This window comes from Myotis nattereri, assembly GCF_964212035.1.
Source record: "Myotis nattereri genome assembly, chromosome: 3".
Lineage (NCBI taxonomy): Eukaryota > Metazoa > Chordata > Mammalia > Chiroptera > Vespertilionidae > Myotis > Myotis nattereri.
In genome coordinates, this window is record NC_138077.1 from 52295501 (window position 1) to 52318324 (window position 22824).

Here is a 22824-nt window from a genome sequence, read left to right on the forward strand (position 1 = left end):
CCTTTGTGTAGACATTTCATACCTCTCTGTGTGTTCTCTTTGCCTCTCTTCCCTCCCAAGTAAAATTCTCTTTTGACATTGCTCCCATCTTCCAAGACTTCAAAGGCCACCAAAGCCAAACTTCCCTACTTTTCCAGGAGACAAAAAACCTTCCTCTCTCACATAGCACTTGGTCAATGCCAAATTCATTTACACAGCTCTTATTACTTAGCCCTGCCTGTGTCAGTCCCTGGCCGAGACTCGGGGATAAAGCATAGAGAAGCCCTCAGACCACAAGAAGAACCTGAGCTCCTGGAGTTGAGGTCTGTCTGCTCAGCTTGACTGGAGGCTTCTTTAGGGCAAAAGCCTCAGCTCTCAAGTCTCAGCTCCCTGGGGTCTCAGCCCTGCCCCACACCCCCAGCTGAAGTTCAGCAAGTGTCTGCATAATTATTTGCAGGAGAGAGGGGCATAGTGGGGCTGTATCAGGGGAGGGGTTGCCTCAAGGAGCACCTTGCTCTGATTGGTCGGGGAGGAGCCACAGGCAGCAGGCCAGCAGCTGGATGAGCTGGGGAGGGGCAGGGCTGCCCTGGCCAGCAGCCATTGGCTTGGAGAGCAGGTGGTGAGCACCTGGCATGCTTTGTGCTTCTTGGCATTGCTTGCTGTATCTAGTTATTTAACCAAAGCACTCAGATCACAGCGGCCACCAAAGCTTATTGACGTACTTGAAATTTTGCATTCATGCAACTGAAGCTTCAGCCTTCCATCCACTGGCTGTGCCGTGTAGTAATTAAAACAGTGGATGAGGTGAGCCCAGTTAATCCTCTGGGCAAGGTGGGGCTTATTTTTCAAAGGTTTACAGTTTCAGCTTCCAGGATGTGCTGGTTTTCTTTGCAGAGTTTCTAATGGGCACTTGTGCACCCGCTGTGCCCAGCGCCTTCTTCTGAGTTCCGGAGCATTCCCGAGTACTGAGGTATGTGTGCAGGTGTGTGTGTGTGTGTAACATGTGACACACCTATATATGAATGCTTGTATGAGCCCTTGTGCTTGCTCTGTGGGTGTACACGCACGCCTGTGTCTGTACAACCACCGGATCCCAGCGCCCAACAACACACACTCAGCAAATGCACTTGGCAGGTGAACCAGGTTCCATTTGCTCTGGGTGGTACTTGAAGCACCAGGGAAGCTGCCCACTCACATGGATCATTTTTGTGTTTACGCTGAAGTGCTTGTCATGATCATTACCAGGACTCTGTAAATTCCCTCATGAGAACCCAGCCCAGCAGGCTGGGATCACGTTAGATTGTTGTCAGCATCTCATGGAAGAGCTCAGTTAACTTCTCCCGGATGAGTTATGTTGTTACTTATCTCATTCTGAATGGCAGCTCCAGCCATGGAAGGCAGGACCTCTGTGGCCCAACTCCATGGGGGAGTCTACAGGAAATATGATGAAATGGAGTCCCTGGAAACAGTGAGAGGATGCAGGTGCCCTAACGAATGGACCCCAGGCCTGGTGATTGTGAGCTCTGGGTCTGGGGGCTGCACCCTGACCTTCCATGTGATTTTGGAAAATTACGCCCTCTCTCGGGACTTGTTTTCTCATTTTCAAAATGAAGGGGTTGAATGTGTCATTTCTTTTCTTTTCCTTTTTCTTTTTTTTTAAATTTTTCGTTTTGCTTTGTTGTTGTTAATCTTCACCTGGGGATATTTTTCCATTGATTTTTAGAGAGAGTGGGAAAGAGAGGGAAAGACAGAGAGAAACAGTGATGTGAGAGAAACACATGGATTGGTTGCTTCCTGCACGACCCCCAACCAGGGCCCGGGCCAGGGAGGAATCTGCAACCAAGGTACGTGCCCTTGACAGGAACTGAACCTAGGACACTGTGGTCTGCAGGCCGATACTCTAGCCACTGAGCTAAACTGGCTAGGGCTGAATGTGTCATTTCTAAGGTCCCTTCTATCTACCAAGCTTAAGGACTATTCTGCTGTTTTTGGTGGAAATCATACACTCCTAAAATTGCCAGAACAGAAAGGGACCTTAGCCCAACCTCCACATTTCCTAGAAGCCAGCAACTTATTCAGAGCAAGTCAAGGCAGTATAAACAGACTATCCTGTCTGGGGTAGATTTGAACCATCCTGGCCCCATGATACTATCTTGAATGCATTTCATTTTTGACAGGTGACAAAACTCATATGCCCTCATCTTTGGTCAGGACTTGGCTTATACCTCAGCTCCTTCCCAGACTCCATTCCTCCCCTCTCCATCTCACCCCTAGCACCAGGCACACAGTCCTATCAGAGTATCTGAAACCCTTGGAGGTCTTGCTACAAAAAGGGTGGTTCTCAGCAGCATGGGCACTGCCTGGATCCTGTTGGAAAGGCAGAATGTCAGGCCCCACCCAGACCTTGTACCCAGATTCCCCAGGTGATTTGTTGGCACATTATGCTCAGGAGCCGCTATTCTAGGGACAGTTGGTCTCTCCTATGTCTATTCCAGTCACCGATCTGTCTCCCCAACTAGACAGTGAGCTCTTTAAGGGTAGGGCTTGGAATGGTCCCTGGTGCAAAATTGGTGCTCATCGGGTATTAAATAGATAAATCATTGAAGGCAATGAACTTGGCACCAAATCTGAAAGAAAGGACTTGATACTGATGGACAGAAAAAAGTGGGGATCTGGAAAATAGACCCCAGCCCGACTCAGAGGCAGGGGGTGAAGGACTAGCCTGGTTAGAAGAAGGGGGTCTGACGTGGAAAAGCATGAGAGGGAGAAAGGAAAAGATGAAGGGAAGGAAGGGTGTCAAGTTGTTGAAGAACAGCTAGGTCAGGGTGTTTGGCACATCCCCCTCTTCTAATCCCATTTCCTATTGTTCGGTTAACCGTGAACAGAGATGAGCATGAGGGTTGGAATAAGGCTCTGGAGCCAGAGAGACTGGATGTAAGTCCCAGTTCTACACAGGCCATGTGATCTTGGGCAAGTCACTGATCTCCTTGCATCTCCAACACGGGATCCCAGAAGTACCTTCCTCAAAGAGTCCCCTTGAGGATTTAATGAGGTAATACAACACATTGGCACAGTGCCTGCCACGAGGAAGGGCTCCATGGGTGCGGAATGATTGTAAGTGAAAGAATAAACTCATCCCCAGCTTGCCTGAGTCTGTCCAGCCCGAGAACATGACACCGAGCTCAGTGGGCAGGCTCTAAACCTGGGCCTTTGCATCAAAGGCTGTAGTTTTCCCTCCCACTGGCCCTCTAGACCCACTCAAACCTCTCCTCTCCCTGGGGCCCTCAGATGTGTATTTCTCAGGAGGGTTTTCCCACTCATCCCCGGGAGTCCTCACTCCCCAGCGGAGAAGGCGATGCCATCTGCTCACCTCTTTTGATTGTAGGGCAGCTTATCTGAGGAGCAGTGCATGGTATGCTTGACCCAGGCCATAAAGAACAGTCCATGGTTCCTAGGTTCTGCCACCCAATTACCGTCAGCTTTATGTTAGCAAGTGACAAGAAGTATGGAGCATGTTTATATCGCCAGATTAGAGAAAGCCTGCCAACACCAGCCAGGGGTTCCTAGCTGCCTCCTTGTAGCCTCGCTGTGTCCGGGATTCTGCAGGAGGACCGCCCACCTCCAGGCATGCAGTTGGTCCGCAGTGTAGTCTGTGTGAGTGGCACCCCTCCCCGCCCCTGAAATCAGGCAGCGCACAACCTGAGCAGATGCACACCGTGTTCCTCTCCCCTCAGCAATCCTAGCGGTGTTCCTTGTGAATAATTGAAGAGCCTCAGGAACAGCTGTGCAGGCACTGGGTACAGGCAGTTCAAAGCGGTCACAGATCTGCTCTTTTGAAACAGTCCCTGCTCTTTTCAGTGATATTCTGGGAAAAAGAATATTGATCTCCAGCCCAGCTGTTTAGGAGAGGGAGAAGCTGGGGGAGAGGACACAGTGGGAAAGGTTCTAAAATATGCACTCAGCTGGTTCCTTTCCGGGCAGAGTCTGAGCACAGGCAGGTCTGCCATCAGCCGGCACAGGGGATACCTTCTCTGAGCCGCTTGGTGTCCAGGGTGTGGGGTGGGTGCCGAGCAGTCAGACCAGCACTGAAGGCAGCCACTGAGCATCCTGTCAGCACCGGCCACTGGTTTGGAACCATTCGTCCCTAATCACCTGACACGTGTGCTGGGCATTGCCAGAGCCTTTTCCACGAAAATGTCTCTCTCCTCTGCTCTCCCTGGCTAATGAGGCACTTCTCACTTTTGAATTTGTATGCCAATTGAGACATGGTGGCCCATTTATTCTTAATAGCCTTACTGAAAAATACCAGAAATTACATAATGACTACAGAAAAATCACATTTACCTAAGTGAAAAGAGGAATGATTTTTACTACATTTCTCTAATGAATATGTAATTGTTGGCTTAAAAAAAGACCTTCCTGATTCACAAAATGACCATGCTTTGTCCTTGTGAGAAGAGATGAGATTTGGACTCATTTGTGTGGGTAGCCTGGGATATTGGGGATAAGCCCTCCCAAACAATACCACTCCATCCTGACCCAGCCGGTAGTTCAGCTCTGTCCCCATGTGCCCTGGGAAGCGCCCACAGGGAGGGGGCGATGGAGAAGGGTCCCTGTGTATGGAGCGCCTCTGGGCCTCTACACACAGCACCCACCCTATCGTGGGGAGAAGCCGACCATCCTTCCCGACCCACGGCCAAGGCTCCCTCCCCCGTGGAGCCTTCCTGTGGCCCAACCTGCGCTCTGACCCACGTGTAAAAGGAAGGAGAGGGAGTCCAATGTGGCAGAAACTGCTGCTCGCCTCTCCCTCCTGGGCACACACTAAAGTACCTTTCCTGGCTCCCCTTGGAGCCGGGTGTGGCCCAGGGACTGAGCTCTGGCCAGTGGAGTATGTGCGGAAGTGGCGAGCACAACTTCCAAGCCTGGCACACAAATGTCCCGCCCACTGCTGACCGAGAGGCCTCTGAGCAGTGAGGAGGGGACCCACATGAAGCAAGGACACCGGGCCCTCAAGTGATGCTGCAGAGCCAAGGGCCCCACCTGTGTTAGGCTGTGTCATAATAAGAAATAAATTTGTATTGTGTTAAAGCCACTGAAATGTTGGGGCCACTTGTTACAGCAGTGAGGCTCCCTGACTATTACATCCAGAGAGATGAGTCCCTGGTAAGCCCAGGTCTCCCTGGAGGTGCCCTCTGAGGTTCAGCCATTGGTGAAACCAGCAAGTTGCCCCAACCCCCTCTTCCTAATTTCCCACTTTCGACGTCTTTTTTTTTTTTTCCATTTTCTCTCAGATTACCGAACTATCAGCCCACACAGGAGGGGCTCATGTCTGCGCATCGGTCAGCCTACAGGTTCACATCCCATGGTCTGATCTACGGCCCCAGCCACCCAAGCAGCCTCTTTCTCCCCACTTCCCTGCACTCTGTCTTAGAGGCCAGCGCATGACTCCATCTTCATTACACCTTTGTGACTAAGGACGAAGGAAAGAAGCAAAAACACACGAAGGATGGTTTGGGCAGCTCTAAATAGTTCTGTCTACATTCAACCATCAGCCACCTCAAACCACTTGTGAAAGGACCATTGCACCTTCGACGAGCCCCTTGTAAAAACCTCAGAAAGAAGAAGAAATAAAGGAGTGAACCTCATCCACCGTTTGCCTCTGGTCTCACATTTGGGTTGGATTGCTAAAACTTCATTTGAAAAATCTTTAGTTCCATGGACTTTTCCTTCATAACACTTGCTATACATGGTTAATTGATTCTAAAAAGCTGGTTCTAAAATTTAGGTAGAAAAACAGAGGAACCAAAGGAGCCAAAGCAATTGGACAGGGAAAGCAAAGTTGGAGGATGCAGCCTCCCACCTTCCATACGTTCATGTGAACTGGTGAAAGGAGAGACTCAGACCAATGGGGAAGAAAAGAGAACCCAGAAACAGACCCACAGGTCCATGGCCATTGAAACCTGACAGGGATGCCGAGGCAATTCATAGCGCGCATGACACGTCTATGCTTTTGTTAGGCGCCCATCTCCCCTCCCGGGCTGCAAGCCCAGGAGGAGAAAGAGTGTTTTTCTTGTTCACAGCTATTTCCCCAACACTTCACACAATGCCTGGCACAAACTCGAAGCTTAACAACTATGTTTGGAAGGAAGGAAGACTGGTGGGTGGGCAGGCTTTCTTGATCCTTTGGACATGAATGGGATCTTTCTCTACACTCAGACTTCTGTCAACATCCATGTAGCTCTTCTTTTTTTCTCCATGCATACAAGTTGTTACATAACATTTCATTCATTTTACAACTCTCTTTACTTCCAGCGTGCGGTTTTCCCAGTTACAAAGACCCGACTATGAAAGCAGGCAGGCCTTTTGTGCCATCTGCTCTGGCAGGAAGCCTTGATCGTCAAGATTTCTGTCTTCACTTCAGTTTAATCAGCCCAGAAACCTTTGCAGCTTCTCCTGTCACCTGTCATGGGCTGGGTGGGGGTCTCGTCTGTCTTTTGTAAGGACACATGCTTTTTATTTACAGCCCACCCCGATAATTCAGGATGATCTCATTTCAAGATCCTCATTTTAATCACATCCATAAAGACCCTTTATCCAAATAAGGTCGTATTCAGAGGCTCTAGGATTAGGAAATGGACATATCATGTAGGGCTCATCACTCAAACCCTACACACACGCACCACCAAACTCACATGCAGGACCATGCCGCTCAGACTGTGAACTGGGCTGCCGCGCACGTGTCATTGAACTAACACCTGTCTTCCATAAAGCACATGTCACAGACATAAAATTATTTCATTCTCAAAGAGATCTAGGAGGTACTAATATTATTATTCTGTTTGAAAACAAGAGGAGACTGAGACCCGGGGAATTTGAGTGATGTCTCAAATTCACGTGGCTTCTAGGAATTGCAGCTGGGACTTGAACCCAGGTCCATGTGGCCGGAGAACACAGACTTAGAGTAAGGGGGGTGTTTGATTTCTAAAGAGAAAGTTGGGCCACTTAACCCAATCTGAGACTGGTCAGCACATGGTCATGCCAGCAACAACCCATCTCACCAAAACTCAGGGGAATGCAAGATAATGGATCACTGCTCCTATCTTTAAACCTTGATTCTCTTAGAACACTCAGAATTCCAGCCGGATTTACAAAGGGGAGGATTTCCACAGGTCCAGGCCGGGAATAATGTGGATGATCCTATTACAATGACTGGATTTTTATTGACCTTCTTATCTTTATAGGATAGAGTTAAAAGCAGTGCTACTATTATACACCATTAAGCATTTTTATGGGCTGGTGAACATGGGTGGTTATCTGCAAGGCTGCCTCACAGAAGCCAAGACATTGCTTGCAAGCCTGTCTCTGTCCTCCCTGGACATTTTAGTTTCTCTCAGCTGGAGCACCTGGCTGGAGCAGGCTAAAGCATCTCAGACAGCTTTACAGCCACAGTATCAGAATCCAGCTGCTCTCTACTACCGGTGCTGCACAACTGCTGTGACTTGGGTCATTTTCACAGCTCGTAAGCGTACTCTCTCAGACCAACCAAAACATGTGCTAGGAAATGATGCGATGTCAAATAGGCCCAACCCCTTACACAGATGTCTAAGCAGCCAAAGAGGTGTCCTTTGGAAACTGCATAGAGAGCACAGTTTGCTTTACCACATGGAAATTGTTCCTCGGCATCTTGAGGGGGAGGGAAGTCTTCATGAGAAACAGTTAATTCTCCAGGAGGCCAGAACCCTGGATTCAGATAGGATCCCTGACAGGAAATGAATGGGGTATTTCATAAATCTGTGTTCCACTCAGAGCGCTGCGCAGACGATACAGAGCTAACCAGGCCCGTGTGATGGCTCCAGTTATTAGGTACACCAGGCTTCACTGCCAAGCCTTGCCTCCCAATGGTATCTCATACCGAGTCACTCGGTCACAGCATGATTTTCTGTATGTGAGCTCCTCGCCCTGCTGCTCAGTGCTCCAAGGGAAGTGGCTCAGAGCACCGCTGCCGTAACTGATGTTTTCGAGGTTGACTGTGGGGGCCTAAGGAAACCCCTCTGATCAGTCCAGACTGTGCTGGCTTCTTTCTCTGAACCTTTACAGCACTTGAGATCACATCTAAACATGTAGCTCCTAAGCAGAAGCTAAGGAGCCATGGGGCTCGAACAGCTCCCCCTGCCGACCCCAACCCTCCATCACCCATTCTCTCCTCAATATTCCCAAGAATTGTCCCGACTCTGAACACCTGCAGAGGCGGGCACTCCCCCTTTTATTTCCACACACAGCTCAGAGTTCCACCGCTGGTGGCCCACCATTCTAACCCTTTTTCCATCTGACGGCTCTCCCAGGGCCCTGGCCAAACAGCTCCTTTTCTCTCTGTAAGTCTCACCCCAGCATGCCTTTGAGTGTTTCAGCTTCTCCACATTGTCCTCAATATTGCTACTACCTGTCTTTCTAACTATGGCCATCCTGGTGGGTGTGAAGTCATATCTCACTGTGATTTTGATTTGTATTTCTTGGAGGGTCAGTGGTGACGAGCCAGCACCATGCACCATTTCGTGTGCTTGTAGGCCATTTGTATATCTTTTCTGGAGAAATGTCTATTCAAGTTCTTTGTCCATTTTAAAAATTGTGTTATTTGTTCCTTTATTATTGAGTTGTAAGAGCTCTCTATATATTCTAGCTATAAGCCCCTTATCAGATATGTGATTTGCAAAAAATGTTCTCCCATTCTGTGGGTTGTCCTTTCACTTTCTTAATGGTATCCTTTGAAGCAGCTTAATTTTGTTGATGCCCAGCATTTTTCTTTTGTTGCTTGTGCTTTTGGTGTCATATTTAAGAAATCATTGCTTAATTCAAGGTCAAGAAAAGTTACTGTATTTCCTTCTAAGAGATTAATAGTTTTAGCTCTCCTACCTTTGATCCATTTTGAGTTCATTTTTGTGTGTGGCATGAGGTGGAGGTACAACTTTGTTCTTTTGCATATGGCTATTCAGTTGTCCCAGCACCATTCATTATCCTAACACCATTCATTAAAGACTAGTTTTTCCCCATTGGCACCCTTGTTGAAAATTAATTAATTAACAGTAAATGTTGTGTCTATTTCTGGACTCTCAATTCTATTCCATTGATCTATACAACCTACTCCATGTATGTGTGTGTAAGGTTATCCATTTTCCTCTAATTTTCATTTCAGGTGTGTCTTACATGCTTAATATGTAAAGTATTAATTATTATTCAATTTTAAATATGTTTATAAGTTTAATATTATTCTTTCTTGATACATGTATTATTTATAATAACCAAATAAAAGTGGTGTATTGATTATATATTAATTTTTAGTTTTATTATACTGTAGTCTGAGAATGAGGACTATAGCTATTAAATCTTAGAGGAGTTTTTAGATATTTTATTACCTACAGAGAGTTAAATTTTGCCAGTGTTTCATATGTATTTTAAGAGAATCTATACTAATAAAAGGGTAATATGCTAATTAGACCAGACATCTTCCGGATGTCCTTCTGGACAAAGCCATGATGGCGGAGGCTGAGGCAGAGGTGGTTAGGGGTGATCAGGCAGGCAGGCAGGCAGGCGAGCAGGTAGAAGCCAGCGGTTCCAGGTTGCGAGAGGGATGTCCGACTGCCAGTAGTTGAACATCCCCCAAGGGCTCTCGGATTGGAGAGGGTGCAGGCTGGGCTGAGGGACCCCCGCCCCTCTTCCCTGTGCACAAATTCTGGGCCTCTATTTTCAATTTTTTTCTTTAAAAGGAGTGAGTTGTGTACAGAGGGGTTAAATGCTTTACAGAGAAGAAAAAATTGCACTAGAACAGCGGTTCTCAACCTGTGGGTCTCGACCCCTTTGGGGGTCGAATGACCCTTTCACAGGGGTCGCCTAAGACCATCGGAAAACACATATATAATTACATATTGTTTTTGTGATTAATCACTATGCTTTAATTATGTTCAGTTTGTAACAATGAAAATACATCCTGCATATCAGATATTTACATTATGATTCATAACAGTAGCAACATTACAGTTATGAAGTAGCAACGAAAATAATGTTATGGTTGGGGATCACCACAACATGAGGAACTGCATTAAAGGGCCGCGGCATTAGGAAGGTTGAGAACCACTGACCTAGAACTAACTAACATTCATCATCACTATCAGCTTCCTCCTCTTCCTTCTTTTTCTTGCTTTTTTCAGCCGTGACAACTCCCTTTTTGCCAATAAGGCTTTCCTTTAGCTTGGTACGCAGCAATCTCCTTTTTGTATTTCTCCTTCAGCTCTGCAGCCTTCCTTTCACCAGGCCTGCCACCTGCAGCGGAGCAGTGTTATTCCCCATCTCTCCCAGCTTCTTGCAGCATCACCAATGGATAGGCCAGGATGCCCTCCTTTGATTTGGGGGCGATTCTCAGAACAAAACAAGAAAAAGGCCGAAGGCGGCCTCTTGGGTGCATTGAACATCTTTTATGTTTCCCCTTTACGAGGGAGGTAAGTTTCCATTACTCTTTCATAACGGGCCTGGTCCGTCTTTGCCATGTCTTCAAATTTTCCTTTCTCTTTAGCAGACATCGTCTTCAAGCTCTCTGAGAACTTAGAAACTCTGAGGAGTTGACTGAAGCTTCTGGGTGCTTCATCCTGTGCTCTGCCCAGCACGCTCGCACAAAGAAAGCATACGGCGTTTTGTCGCTCACATCTTAGGCGCTCCTTTGCCCGTGGTTAGTTATTTTTCCTCAGTGCCCGTCCGCCTCGCACTTGCCCCAGTGCTGTCTCTATGGGGCCCAATGTACTGTGATGGCTGTGAGAGCAGGAGCCCGATGCAGCCTCCTCACTCTCTCCACCCTATAACCAAGGGAGTATCTTTTAAATGCAGGCTCTAAATGTTGGGTGCATGCTTCATATACATCCCGTTAGATCAAGCTCATTCACTATATTATCCAAATATTCTCTATTCCTAGTAATTTTAATAACTAATACACTCACATTGTTTAAAAATCAAAATAACAGAAAAATATGTTTCACTCCCACTCATGCCCCTTCCACATACCCATGCTCTAATCGCTATGGTCAATAATTGTTACCAATCTTTGTATATTCTTTCCGTGTCAATGCAAGCACTCAAAGATATTAATTCTTATTATCTCTCTCTTTCCTAAATAAAAGATAACTAATTATATTGATTTCTTTCTGGCTTTATTCAATTAATAATATATCCTGAATACCTTTTCCCATTAGTACATAGGAAGCTTCATTTTTTTTTTCTCTACGTTGCCTTGGTGTAGATGCACCACAGTTTACTTACCTAGTCCTCTAAAGAATGACATGAGCTATTTCCAGCTTTTTGGTACAAATAATACTGCCGCAAATATCCTTGTCCACATGTCATCTTGTACATGGGCAAAGTTTTTTAAAATTACTTTTGGGCACACCGCACTCTTTATCTGCCTTTCTTTCTATTACCCCAACTTCGTGGAAGTCTGGTCCTTATGTCTTCAGACTCTTGTGCATCTTTGGTGTGTCTCATACGTTCCATGAAGTCCCTTTCACCCTAGATGATGGAATAGTCCCTCAGAGTGTTTCTGTATTTACTTCTCCAGGCAAATCAAAACCCATTTTTTATTAAGGTTTTTGGCTCGGGAGTTTTCCAGACTTCTGGGCACTATAAATTCAAACAGAATCTATGTGAGACACAGGCCCTGAGCTTTGATTTCTCAGGGGAGAAGTTTTAAATCTAAGCCCAAGCAGAGACAGACATGCTTTCTTGTTCTCTTGCTGAGCCAGCGGACAGGTTTTCCCCTAATCTATGCTTTCCCTGAGGCTGCGGCCTCCGAGAATGCCAGCCTTAAGCAGGGCCCTCATTCTAACTCCCTGCCTAATGCGGCCCAAGGTCTCATATCTTGCTCCCATGTGGGCATGAAAGCCCGGGCCCCTGGGTTACTGAGATCGCCACCATCGTGCCCACCACACCTCCTCTACACCAATCACCCCACAACTACCCCACCTCTGTTCAGGAGCCAGCAGCTCATCCACTTCCCACTATGGCTTTCGGTTCCCTCCTCATTTCTGGTGCCTGGTGATTTTCCTCTCCTGCCTGTACACTTGGCTATTCATTTACAAGGATTTTTGTTATGTTTTCTTTAGGTACTTGTGGCAGAAAATTTGATGTGTAGCCAACATTTTCCTACAGCCCATTTCTCCTTGGGCTTCCCAGAGATTCATATACACACTGTTGACTCTCCATCCTCACACCACAGTACCCACTTGGTAAAACAAGTGATCATTCCTTACCAGAGTCGTGGTATTTTAGGCTGGTTGGCAGATTTTCCAGATAGTCTAAGACTTCAAGGGCTAGAATTTTTTTTTTTTATTGCTTAAAGTATTACAAAGGGTATTATATATGTGTCCATTTTATCCCCCCGCCCTAGACAGTCCCCTAGCCTCCCCTATCCCCCAATGTCTTATGTCCATTGGTTATGCTTATATGCATGCATACAAGTCCTTTGGTTGATCTCTTACCCCCCTACCTCCTGAAGGGTTAGAATTTGATTGATGTTGTGGTACTTCTACTCAGGCTAGGATTCTTTACAATCCTTTGCTCTTTCCATTTTTCTACATGGTTCTTCTATTCTGCTTATAGAATCATAGATTATGGGGGTTTTAAAAATCAGAACCACTGGTATCCATTTTGGAAACTGCTAAGATGGTGTCAATAAATAGATTGTCATTTTAATCCCACTATTTTTAGGTGAATTATGAGGTTGAGAGGCTTTAACTGACATACTTCAGGCTACACTGGTGGGGTGAGACGAAACAGAAAGGGATAACTCTTTGTGACTCCCCATATAAGTGGTAGTAACTGAGGGGTATTCTTAATTCTTTATTTTATTTTACTTTTTTATCACAATTTATCCCCTCCATACTGTCATCCACCTCCACCCACCCTCCTCACTCTTGAAATCACCACACTGTTGTCCATGTCCATGAGTTCTCTCTTCTTTTCTTTTTTGCTCCATCCCTCCACCTACCCCCTGCATACCCCAGCCCCAGAGCTGTCTGCCTGTTCTCTATCTATCTGTCTCTATTTTCCTTGTTAGTTCAGTTTGTTCATTAGATTCCACATATGAATGAAGTCATATGGTATTTGACTTTTTTTTATTCTTATTTTACTTAGCATAATGCTCTCCAGGTTCATCCATCCTATTGCAAAGGGTGAAATTTTCTTCTTTTTTATGGTCAAGTAGTATTTCATTGTGTAAATGTACCATAGCTGTTTTGTCCACTCATCTACTGATAGACACTTGGGCTTGTTTCCAAATCTTGGCTATTGTAAATAACACTGCAGTGAACATAGGGGTGCATATATTCTTTTGAAGTAGTGTTTTGGGTTTCTTCAGATAAATTCCCAGAAGTGGAATGGCTGGGTCATAAGGCAGTTCTATTTTTTAATTTTTGAGGTGTCTCCATACTGCTTTCCACAGTGGCTGCATCAATCTGCATTCCCACCAACAGGCACGAGGGTTCCCCTTTCTCCACATCCTTGCCAGTCCTTGTTGTTTGTTGATTTATTGATGACAGTCAATCTAACAGGTGTGAGATGATATCTCATTCCATTTCTCTGATGATTAGTGAAGTCCAGCATCTTTTCAGATGTCAACTGGCCACCTGTATATATCCTCTTTGGAGAAGTGTCTTTTTGGGTCCTTTGCCCATTTTTTAATTGGATTGTTTTGTGTGTGTTTTTGGTTTTGAGTTTTATAGGTTCTTTATAAATTTTGGATATTAACCCCTTATCAGACATACCAGTGAATATGCTCTCTATTCAGTGGGGTATCTTTTCATTTTGTTGATGGTTTTCTTTGCTGGGCAAAAACTTTTTAGTTTGATGTAGTTCCATTTGTTTATTTTTTTCTTTTGTTTCCTTTGCCTGAGGAGATATATCAGAAAAAATATTGCTAGGAGAAATGTCCGAGATTTTACTGCCTATGTTTTTCAGGATTTTTATGGTTTCGAGTCTTACAAGTAAGTCTTTAATCCATTTTGAGTTTATTCTTTTGTGTGGTATAAAAAGGTGGTCTAGTTGTATTTTTTTTTTTCATGTATCTGTCCAGTTTCCCCAACACCATTTATTGAGTAGACTATCTTTATCCTATTGTATGTTTTTGCCTCCTGTTAAATATTTATCAATATAAAGGCATGGGTTTATTTTTGGGCTCTCTATGCTGTTCCGTTGATCTATGTCTTTTAATGCCAGCACCATCTTGTTTTGTTTACTATGGCCTTGTAGTATAGTTTGATATTAGGTAGTGTGAGTCCTCCGACTTCGTTCTGTTTTCTCAAGATCGCTGTTGCTATTTGGGGTCTTTTGTGGTTCCATATAATTTTTTGGAATATTTGTTCTAGTTATGTGACATATGCCACTGGTAATGTTTTTGTTGTTGTTGTTAATCCTCACCTGAGGATATATTTCCATTGATTTTTAAAGAGAGTTGAAAGGAGGGGGAGAGACACAAAGAGAGAAAAATTGATGTGAGAGACATACATCAATTGGTTTCTTCCTGCATGCGCACTGACCAGGACCAGGGATTGATCCTGAAACTGAGATGCATGCCCTTGACCAGAATTGAACCCAGCACCCTTCAATCCGCAGGTCCACACTCTATCCACCGAGCCAAACCGGCTAAGGCACACCACTAGTATCTTGACAGGAATTGTGTTGAACCCGTAGATTGCTTTGGGTGCTATAGTAATGATTGAGGTTTGATTAGTACTTCTGCCCTTTTGTTTTTATAATTAGGCAGGATGAAACTATTTATAAACATCAGTTAAATGTCTACAAATCAGTTAATTGTCTGCACTCCTTCGATCTTAGAACATTTTCCCTCTACTTCTTCTCTGACATGTAGGACTTATGTTTATATTCCTGTGATCTGATTATGAACTTGAGGGAAGAATCAAGCAATATTTCTAGTGCCAAAGAGTGGCACAAAGTTTCATTCCATGTGGAAATATTTTGTTGCCTTGGGCAGATGATTTATGTCACAAGATGCTGCAAGATGACTAGGAGATAGAAGGAGACTTCCTGGGACAAGCATCTCCAGACTGGCGTGGCTGAGGGTCACGTTGACAAGTTGATGTCCCACATTTCTCCTGAAAATGCATCTGCTGCTGGTCACTGAGAGGCATTTTCTGGTGATGGAAGTGTTTGGGGTATCAATAAAACTAGAATGGAGTTGCACAATGGTCAATGGTTCTGTCACTTACATAATGAGCCTTGTTCAAAGATTACCCTTTGATTTAGTCATGGGAATATATAGCTCCATCCCAATATGAAGCAAGCACCATAATATCAGAACAGTCTTTTTTTTTTTTCTCTATATTATTCCAAGACACATGGGGTACCCAGACACATGGGAGTCCTGTCATCCGTCCAAGATTTGTGGTACCTTTTGGAGCTGGAACCAGACAGAACATCTCCCCTCTTACCTGCTGCCTCCTTTGCAAAGCTGCTTCCAGAGCATGAGAAAGAAATAAAATTCTCTAAAGAGAACAGACCTTTCATAACCAGGAGTCAGCAGGGGAAATGCTGAGTTGAGGAACAGAAATTTCCTAAGCCACCAGCAAATAAAAAGAATATGCGTCAAAAGGGTACTTTGTTCCAGCCGTTCCAGGCCTGCTCAAGAGAGATGAATGCTGCGCTAACGTACCAGTCAGCACGCAGGTGCAGCTGCTGTGCCATCATCATAATTACCTGACACTTAGGCGAACTGGCCTGGAATGAGAGTGCAAGAATCGCATAATCTATTCTGAGTGCACAGCACTTTCCATTCCGTTCCTTTAGAGAAGCTGGAAAGCAGGCCACTAGAACGTGCACAGGCTGGAAGTAATTTGATTTTGTTAAGTTTCTTACAATATATAGAATGATAGCATCATAAAATCTCCAGGTTGGAAGAGCTCTTAAAGGTTATTTAGTCCATTCACGCAGGGATCTCGTTCACAACATCCTTACCAATCGGTTATACTTCAATGGTCTCAGGGACCGGCACTTGCCTTTCCTTAAGGAAGGCTAATTAGGGCCATCCGTTCCCTGCTATGAGGAGGCAGAGATTTCCCAGGGAAGGTCACAGCTTTTCAAAAACCCAGTTTTCTACAAATTCATGCTGAGCTGTTGTAGCAGGCTCCTCCCCTCCCTGATCACCTATTGGGAATTCCCCAAACCTGTCCCCTTTGTCTCCAATTCTGTCCCACCCCTCTTCCCACCTCTGGCCGAGCATCCTTATTTCCACCTGCAGAAATGTAGACAAAAGCTATTATTCCTCCTCCCTTCCAACTCTCTCTCTCATTGCTCATCCTTTCCTTCCTCTTGTGCTCAACGAAGAAGTGTCTCTCTTCTTGTCCCAAAAGAAACCTTTTCCTGACTGTGCCGGAGGTAGGCTCCATGGTGTATCTCAGCCTTTCCTACCCGTTTCGGTGTGGGTACTTTTCCCATTCACAGATGCGTAGGGGTTGCTCAGATAGTTCCTGGATTTCTTTCAGAAATCCACGTGTAGCTGTAGACTTGGTGCACCCACGGAGGTGAGTTCAGGAGCCTCCCGCACCTCCATCTTTGACTGGAATCCTGAGCTTCCCTCTTGCTGGAAACCTCAAGCACTGAAGAAACAGCCAGAACTGATTTTCTTCATGCACTAGAGAATTTTTATGGGAGAATTAGTCTATTAAATGTCCTTATTTCCTTATGTAAACTCTAGGTGAAAAAATAATTTTATAATTTAGTGCCAGCAAAAGTACCATCTCTCCTACGAAAACATGTTTGCATCTTTTATATTTTATATGTGGTCCATGTTTCACTTTTTACCCTCGCTGTGAAAAAGCTTAGAACCAAACCATATGACCCATTTTAATACGAATACTTACAAAAGCATCCAATTCAGAAAGGAAGAAGTAAAATTGTCTTTGTTTGCAGGTAATATGATTCCATATTTGGAAAATCCTAAAGGTGCCACCAAAAAACTGTTGGAACTAATCAATAAATTCAGTAAAATGTCAGGATACAAAATCAACATACAAAAACCAGTTGCATTGCTGTACACTAACAATGAAACATCTAAAAAAATAAGAAAACAATTCCATGTACAGTAGCATCAAAAACAATAAAATACTTAGGAATAAATTTGACCAAAGAAGTGAAAGATCTGTATGATGAAAACTACAAGACTTTGATGAAAGAATTTTGAAGACACAAACAAATGGAAAAATATTTCACGTTCATAGATCAGAAGAATTAATATTGCTAAAGTATCCATACTACCTAAAACCATCTCTAGATTCAATGGAGTACCTATCAAAATTCCAACAGCATTTTCCACAGAAATAGAAAAAAAATAATCTTAAAATTTGCATGGAATCACAAAGACCCTCAAATAGCCAAAATAATCCTGACAAAGAAGAACAAAGCTGGAGACATCACACTTCCTGATTTCAAACTAGACTACAAAGTTTAGCAATCAAAACAGTGTAGTACTGGCATCAAAATAGACACAGGGACCAATGGAAAAGAACGAAAAGCCCCGAGATAAACCCTCGCATGTGCAGTCAACTAATATTTGACAAGGAAGCAAAGCACACTCAGTTGGGAAAGAAAAGTCTCTTCAATAAATGGTATTGGATAAACAGGATCACCACATGCAGGAGAATTAAACTGAACGCCTGGATTACAAAAATTAATTTAAAATGGATTGAAGACGTAAACGTAAGAATTGAAACCATAAAACTCCTAGAAGAAAAATAGAGAAAAAGTCCTTTGGCATTGGTCTTGGCAATAATTTTTTGGATATGCCACCAAAAGCATAAACAAGAAAAGCAAAAGTTAGTAAGAGGCACTACATCAAATGAAAAAATCTTCTGCACAGCAAAAGAAACAATCAATAAAATGAAAAGGCAACATACCGAATGGGAGAAAATATTTGCATATTATATTTCTGATAAGGTTTAATATCCAAAATATATAAAGAACTCATACAACTTAATAGCAAAAAAACAACAAAAAAACAATCCAATTAAAAATATTTAAATATGTGATCCATTTGGAATTTATTTTGATATAAGATATGAAGTTTGAATCCAACTTAATTTTTTCCAGACAGCTGGCATTTGTACTAACTCTATTTATTAAATAATTTGTGTTTTTATCACTCATTTGAAGTGCCTGTAAGGTGCTGCTGTAGTGAGTTTTGTGTGTGTGTGCGCGTGCGTGTTTGGGGGGGCTAATATTTCATGTGGGATTTCTTCATATTGATATTCATAAGCATAATTCGTTTGAAGCTTTTTTTCATGCTTTTTGGATTTTGATGACAGTATTATGTGTCATAAAAAGAATTCTTCTATTCTCTGGAATAACAACTAGCATAATTATTATCAATCTGTTTAGATTTTCATAGAATTCTTCTGTAAAACCATCTGACTCTCCTGATATTTTTGGTAGCTGTTTGACAATATTTTCTCTCTTTGTTCTTTGTGAATTTTTCTGCTTACATGTTTCATCTACTTTGGGGATAAGTTTGGGAAATTATATTCTCCTATAAAAGAATCTATTTCATTCATATTTTCAAAATGACTTGCATAGAGTGGAGCAAGGTAATATCATAATATCCTCTCCACTTTCTCTATACTTGAGGATATTATCTTCTTATCAAGAAATTAATAAATAAACAAATATGTTCAAGATTGATATTTAGATTTGAAAAATTAATAAATTGAGGATTGTTGCTTTTGGGGGAAAGGGATGAACCATTAGTCAATCAAATCAACCACTAATCTTTTTACTGTCTTTCCAAAATGTCATATAGTTGGAATCATACAGTGTGTAGCCATTTTAAATTGGTTTCTTCCACTGAACAACATGCATTTAAGATTCATCTGTGTCTTTTAATGACATGGTAGTATATTGCTTTTTTAGCACTGAGTAATATTCTATTGTGCAGATGCACCAGTTTATCTATCCATTCACCTACAGAAGGACATCTTGGTTGCTTCCAAGTTTTGGCAACTATGAATAAAGCTGCTATCAACACTGATTTGCAGATGTGTGGACGTTTCTGTCATCTTGGACCGCTGTAACAAAATACCACAGTCTGGGTGGTTTAAACAAGACATTGATTTCTTACAGTTCATTAGAAGCTGGAATGAAGGTGCCGAATTCTGGCACGAGCCCTCTTCCAGGTTGTAGACAGCCATCTTCTTGCTGAATCCTCACATGGTGTGGGGCAGAGGGGCCGGAGAGCGTGGCCTCTTCTTATAAGGGCACTAAGCCCCATCATGAGGACCCCAACATTATGACCACATCTAAAACATATTATCTCCCAAAGGCCCCATCTCTAAATAGCATCACATGGGGGATCAGGGCTTCAATATACGGATGTTTGAGGGGACACAAACGTTCAGTCCTTAACTGTAGATGTATATCTTCAACTTATTTGGGTAAATACCAGGGAGTGTGGTGCTGGTAAGAGCATGTTACTTTTGTAAAAAAAAAAAAAAATGCCAAGCTGTCTTCTGAAGTGGCTGTACCAGTTTGCATTCCCACCAGCAGAATGAGAGCTCCTGTTACTCCGTATCCTACCAGCATATGGTGGTGTCAGCACTCTGGAGTTTGGCCATTCTCATGGGTGTGTAGTAGCATCTTATTGTTGTTTTAATTTGCATTTCCCTAATGGCATATGATGTGGAGCATCTTTTATATGCTTATTTCCCATCCGTCTGTCTTTTTTAGTGAGATGTCTATGTGGATCTTTTGCTCATTTTTTAATCAGGTAGTTTGTTTTCTTGTCATTGAATTAGAATTCTTTGTGTTTAATAGCAGTTCTTTATCAGCTATATTTTTTTTGTAAATATCTCCCCAGTCTAAGGCTTGTCTCCTTATTGTCTTAACAGAGTGAAATTTTCTAACTCACAGACTTGTACACTGTGAGCCTTCAGCAATTCATCGATTTGCTGAAATAGATTTTTCTACCCTGGCACTGGTTCAGATTTTTCTACCTGGTACTGATTCCCAAGGAGGACTCTGTGTGTGGATTTTGCTCTGGTAAGTTGTAATTCTCTGTATCCGCCTGTCTCTCCACGTTTGGGACAGAGTTTGCCCTGTGACCTCCGTTCTCTGACAGGTCTAAGAACTGCTGATAGTTCAGTTTGCTCAGCTTTGTCCTTGTTGTTGGGATGGAGTGGCAACTTCCAAGCTCCGTATATGCAGGACCAGAAACCAGAAGAACAAAAATTTGGTTTTGTTTGTTTTTAAAACTTTAAATAATAGGGATTTTTGCTTTCTTGTTTTACCAATTTTTATTTGTATTGCATCAAGGTAAAATACAGTAGTTCTGCTTCTGGCTCCTGAGCTTGTCTTTGTGGACGGCAGTCATAGTTTGGGTTGGCTTCTGTTACAGGTCAGGCAGGAGGAGGGCCTGAGTCAAGGTGGTAGGAAAATGTAAAGACTGGTCTGGGAATAGCAACAATTCTGTTCTATTTAGCTCTGGAACAGACTGTGCCAGCTATAAAGCTTCTTTGCCCTCAAGCCTTTCTCCTCTTTTCTTCTGCTCACAGAACACTTCCTTAAAAACTGGAGCCCATTCCCCATGGATAACTCCTTTCCCCAACAACAAGAGTGTGCACATGATCCAGGCCTGGCCAATCCAAATACACTCTTTAGGGTAACAGTGATCCATTTAGAACTGAGCACATGACTTAAGAAGAGCCAATCAGAGTTTGTCGAAATCTTCTTGGGCTCGTTCAGTCTAGAGCTGCTGGAACCACTTCGCCATGATACAAGGAACGTCTGTCTGAAAATGAAGTAAACAAAGAGGGTATGAGGATACAAGGTGAGAGGAGAAGGGGAGAGAGGATAAGGAGCCATATTACTGATATTGCACTTGAACCCTTGAAGCCAAGCCTTAAGCCACTTGCACCCTTTAGAACTTTCTAGTTAGATAAGTTCATAAACACCACCCTATTTGTGTAGATTTGGTTTTCTGTCACTTGACTAACACAGGTGCACAGGTGCATTGGTTGGGATGTGGAGAAGAAAAGGGACTGAAAATGTAGGTTGGGTTAGCTCTCGTGGCAAGCTCATAGCCAGCTTGTGCCTAACACACGGATCAGCATGCAGCAGGCTCTGGGTCAAGCTGACTTGAGCTCACAGCTGACAGGAATGCAGAATTTCAGAGGCTGGACTGACCCTTTCTTCATTCATTGAGGGAAAGTGGGCCCTGCTGGCAACCTGGCCAGGTCCCCTCCTGCCCACTCTTGGCTGTGAAATATATTGTTGCTTAATCTGGGGAGCAGCTCAGCAGAACAGCCAGGAAGCAAGAGGGCAGGCTGAGCCACACCTCAGAGAAGCATCCACCTCCCCATCCTCACTGTGTCCTGGGAGACGGCTGGCCATGTGCCTCAGAATCCAGCACCCCCAATCCCAGCAGCTGGCTCTCCATTTTGGGACTTTTCTGAGGGCTTAAGACAATTGAAAATAATTCTTTGTGGGGACACAGAAGAGATTGCAGGTAATTAAATGACAGGGCTCTCGGAAAGCATCCAGCTGGGGGAGTAGGTGATTTTGCTGGGGCTGCTATAGCACAATGCCCCAGGTGGCTTAAAAAGGAAATTTACTTTCCGTTCTAGAGGCTGGAAGTCAAAGGTGAAGGGTCAGCAGGATTGGCTTGCAGAGGGCCACTTTCTCACTTTTTCCTCACACGGCCTTCGCTCCGTGCACTGCACCTATGGTGTCCCGGTGCTTCTAAATGTCCTCTTTTCATAAGTACGCCCATCGCATTGTGTCAGGATTCACCCTAACAGCCTCAGTTTAATTTAATTGCCTATTTGAAGGTCCTATCTCCAAACATAGTCACATTCTCACGTACTGGGGGTTGAGACTTTGACATATGGATTTCGGGGGGGACACAGTTCATCCCATAGCGTCTACCTTCTCCCCTTTACATCTTCCACTCTTTCTCCCCATCTTGACATCAGAGGTGTGGAGTCTGCATGCTTTGTTTTAATTGATAACATCTTATTCTCATCCTAACCAACTTTCCCAATTGATTTTCAATTTATCCTCCCAGAAACAGATATGAGAGTACCATTTCCCCATCTTTGCCAACATAGAGGTGACAAATGTTATTTCGTCCTTTAAATTTACATTCTGTGACTATTTTAATGGAACTATGAAACAACAGGTTGAAACAGATCTCTTTCTACTCCATTTTTTAACTGCTGCATAACATTCTATAGTATGAGTGTAGTAGTTATTTATTGCTGTGGAACAAAGTACCACCCCTCCCCCAATTTAGCAGCTTAAAACAAGAAACATTTATCATCGCAGTTTCTAAGGTCAGGGACCTGGGAACAGTCTACCTGGTGGCTCTGGATCAGGGTCTCTCATGAGGTTTCAGTTGGGCTGTGGCCAGGGCTGCTGTCACCTGAAGACTTGACTGGTGTTAAGAGACTGGCATCTAAGGCGGCTCACATACACGGCTGTTGGCAAGAAGACTCAGTTCTTCTCTATGGCACCTGCTCACAAGGCGGCTTCCCCAGGTAGACACGTTGAGAGAGAGGAGGCAGGAGAAACGTTCTCACTCACCTGCTTCTGCGGTGGTTTTCTTTGCAGCCTTTCAGAGGCCACCCCCACCAATCATTGCAGATTGTTCATCGCAGGTCCCCTCACTGGGTGAATCGCCACCACCCCAGCTCATCAATGCCCCTCCGGTTGCAGGCACAAGGAACCTGCAAGGCCTCCAACTCCTTCCTGTTGAAGTCAGTTCAACCCAGACATACCAGCCCTTGATTAAGTAGAGCATGCTTCCGGCAC

General features: G+C 43.9%; 1 protein-coding gene and 1 pseudogene across 2 annotated transcripts in view; both read right to left on the bottom strand.

The window, feature by feature from the left end:
* Window positions 1–10041: 10041 nt before the first annotated feature.
* Window positions 10042–11029, bottom strand: LOC308515347 (high mobility group protein B1-like; annotated as a pseudogene). Its single transcript has 2 exons — window positions 11026–11029; window positions 10042–10674 (listed from the first exon to the last, which is right to left on the bottom strand). The product of its transcript is annotated as a high mobility group protein B1-like (transcript).
* A 7285-nt stretch (window positions 11030–18314) lies between these two features.
* XXYLT1 (xyloside xylosyltransferase 1) overlaps window positions 18315–22824 on the bottom strand; it is a gene marked incomplete at its 5' end in the record, with an annotated part of 193421 nt that continues 188911 nt past the window's right edge. Inside the window, one exon of the mRNA XM_081086547.1 lies at window positions 18315–20803. The remainder of the gene's footprint in view (window positions 20804–22824) is intronic.